Source organism: Aplysia californica, unplaced genomic scaffold (genome assembly GCF_000002075.1).
Source record: "Aplysia californica isolate F4 #8 unplaced genomic scaffold, AplCal3.0 scaffold00445, whole genome shotgun sequence".
Classification (NCBI taxonomy): Eukaryota; Metazoa; Mollusca; class Gastropoda; order Aplysiida; family Aplysiidae; genus Aplysia; species Aplysia californica.
In genome coordinates, this window is record NW_004797715.1 from 495,657 (window position 1) to 498,497 (window position 2,841).

At 38.4% G+C, this 2,841-nt stretch overlaps 1 protein-coding gene across 1 annotated transcript in view; it reads right to left on the reverse strand.

Annotated features, from left to right (window-relative positions):
- The window catches only part of LOC101855206 (glutamine synthetase 2 cytoplasmic), a gene marked incomplete at its 3' end in the record, with an annotated part of 46,396 nt that overhangs the window by 43,100 nt on the left and 455 nt on the right, over positions 1-2,841 (reverse strand).

Here is a 2,841-nt window from a genome sequence, read left to right on the forward strand (position 1 = left end):
CTTTTATCTGTTTAAGTCCAGGTTTCAGCACCATATAAGAATATGAATTACAGGTAGAGACATTTTCCTGGATTTAAATAGTTTGTTCATTTGGTTGAATCTTGGTTTTTTTTCTTGCTGGTCTTATGTTTATTTCTATTTCACCTCTGTTATCGTCTGTGATTGTTGCCCCAAGATATTTGAATTAGTGCACATGTTCGATTGTCTCCCCATCTATGGTTATTACTTTTGTTGTTTTTTTTCTGTAGATTTTGATACATTCATATGACCATTGTTTTTGTTTTCTTGGCGTTCATATTGAGACCTACTTTGCTACTGTTCTCTTTGACTACTTTCACAGTTTTAGAAGGATTTTCCCTCTTGTAGCCATGCAGAACTGTATCATCTGCGTATCTCAGGCTATTGATGTTGTTTTGAATTGGTTCTGATGGTTCAAACGTCCCGCAACTCTGCCTTTGGTCTGTTGTTGATCAGACATACGACATACATGTCACGACGCGGTGCAATCAGTCGGACGATTGTCAATTTTTGGGGGCATGTGGAGTTAATAATATCATCTTGGAGCTTGTTCAGTTGTCTTGCATTTAATGAAAAAAAACATCCACCTGGAATAGAAGTCAGGGTGTTTCAGATTAAAGTAGGAGGAGTTCAACTGGTTTCAGAATTTTAAAAACCCAAGAAAATGACCGCCAAAGTTTGGTGATTTCCATATAACTTGAGTGTCCTTGGGAAATAAAAATGTAAATTTTTGTGCTTTTAATCAACGTTTTTCAATAAAAATCCACGCCTAAATGTGTTTTTGAATAGACATAAAAGGTGTTCAGTTGTTGTTTTTTTAATCGAATAAAATTGCCAAACGGGTGGGAAAATGCCGCTTTCTTCGATTTCATTGTTTTGACGAGCGCCTGATTTCACCGCGATACGTCGCTATATATTTTGTGTCTGCTGCGGTGTCGGTGAGTCAATAGACGATGTGTGTATTGGCCAGCGCCAAGGACAACAATAGAAGAATGACAGCATACCTTACGGAACAAACGAAAAAAGACGCACGGAAAAACAAATTGATAAATACACGACAAGACAATGTGAAAGCTAACAGCGTCTTGGGGTAGAAAAAAAATCGAACTTTTGAATAACAATGCGCCGCATGCGCGCAGCATTTCCAATTTTCCTTGTTTCTTGCCTCCGGATGAAACGATAAAAGGGTGGTTATGGGAATTTCTCTCTCTCTCTCTCTCTCATTTTCTCTCTCTCTCTCTCTCTCTCTCATTCTCTCTCTCTCTCTCTCTCTCTCTCTCTCTCTCTCTCTCTCTCTCTCTCTCTTCCGCTCCGTATCTTTCTCTCTCTCTCTCTTTATTTCTCTCCTACCCCCCCTCTCTTTCTTTCCCGCTATCTATCTATCTATCTCTCTCTTTCTCTCTCTGTTTTCCTCTCATTTTGACTGTGTAAGTGTGCTTCTGTATGTTTGAATGCATGTGCTTATGTTATGTGTGTGTGCGTGTGTGTGTGTGCGTGTGTGTTTGTGTGTATGTGTGTGTGTGTGCGTGTGTGTGTGTGTGTGTGTGTGTGTGTGTGTGTGTGTGTGTGTGTGTGTCTAAAAAAAGAGGACCCATTTAAACAACAGTAGATCTAACTCGGATGTTTTAAAAAAAATTTTAACTAAATTTCTCAGAAATAAAAATCAAGCATGAGAGCGTTACATTTGTCAATATATTATGACAAAAGTCAATCCATTTGTTTGAAAAATAATACAATTTTTTAAACCTTGGAGCCACAATTAACTGAAACGCAAACTGTTGTGTAACTTCTTTAAAAATCAACAATATTGTTCTATTTCAAATAGTCACTATCTGTGCATTAATTAAAGACAAATTAATACGAAATTTATATTGCTTTCCATACAAGCTCTTATACGCCACTGAAATGTTTTTTTTAAAAACAACATTGAGGCATGTTTTGGGGTCAATTCTTTCGACATTCAGATCAACACTGAGTAATTCACTGTTCGATTGCTTGTGGGTGGTTTCCCTACACTCCGTCTTTCAAAATAAACCTCAGCGGTAATAATTGAAGGGGCTCAAGTTAGGGGTAGTGTGGTAACAATTCATTTGTAGACCTCCACTTATGATGTATTTCTCAAACCTTTCTTACAACCATATCAGGGCCACTCTTGGTCTGTGGACAGTGGCTCCACCCCACTAAAACCAGGCCTGTACAGCATAAATTATACACAATCTCCCCAAACTTCCACAGAACTTTCTAAGCACATGTACGTAGATATCTACCTGAGGTAACTGTCGTGGTTTTCGCATCCTTGTCCTGAAATCAGAACGTGCCGATCACTCCCCTGTAGCTGAACGCTTATAAGAGATCGAAGTAAAGTTTAGCGTTTTACCCAATTTTGGTAGAAATTTTTAAAGCCTGATATTGATATTTCACGAACGCATGCACTGATTTTCTTCATATGTACCAATTTGACGAGCTCGTGTTTGAATTTTTGTTTTTTTAAAGAATTTTTGTTGAAATAAGTGTAGATCTAGAGATGACAGAGTTATCACCCTTTAAGTGGGTCCTCTTTTTTTAGACACCATGTAGGCTACAATATGTTATAATATTATGTACATTCCCATGAGCGCGCGCACACGCACACACAGATAGACACACACAGACAGACACACACACACCGACACACACACACACACACACACACCCACAAACACACATCCACACACAAGAACACAGTTACAAAGAGACGATGCATACCTGTATCTCTCCAATTTCAACAAAATTGTGCTCTCTCTCCGCCTTCCCTAATAAATCTCCTCTCTACACTTTTTATGT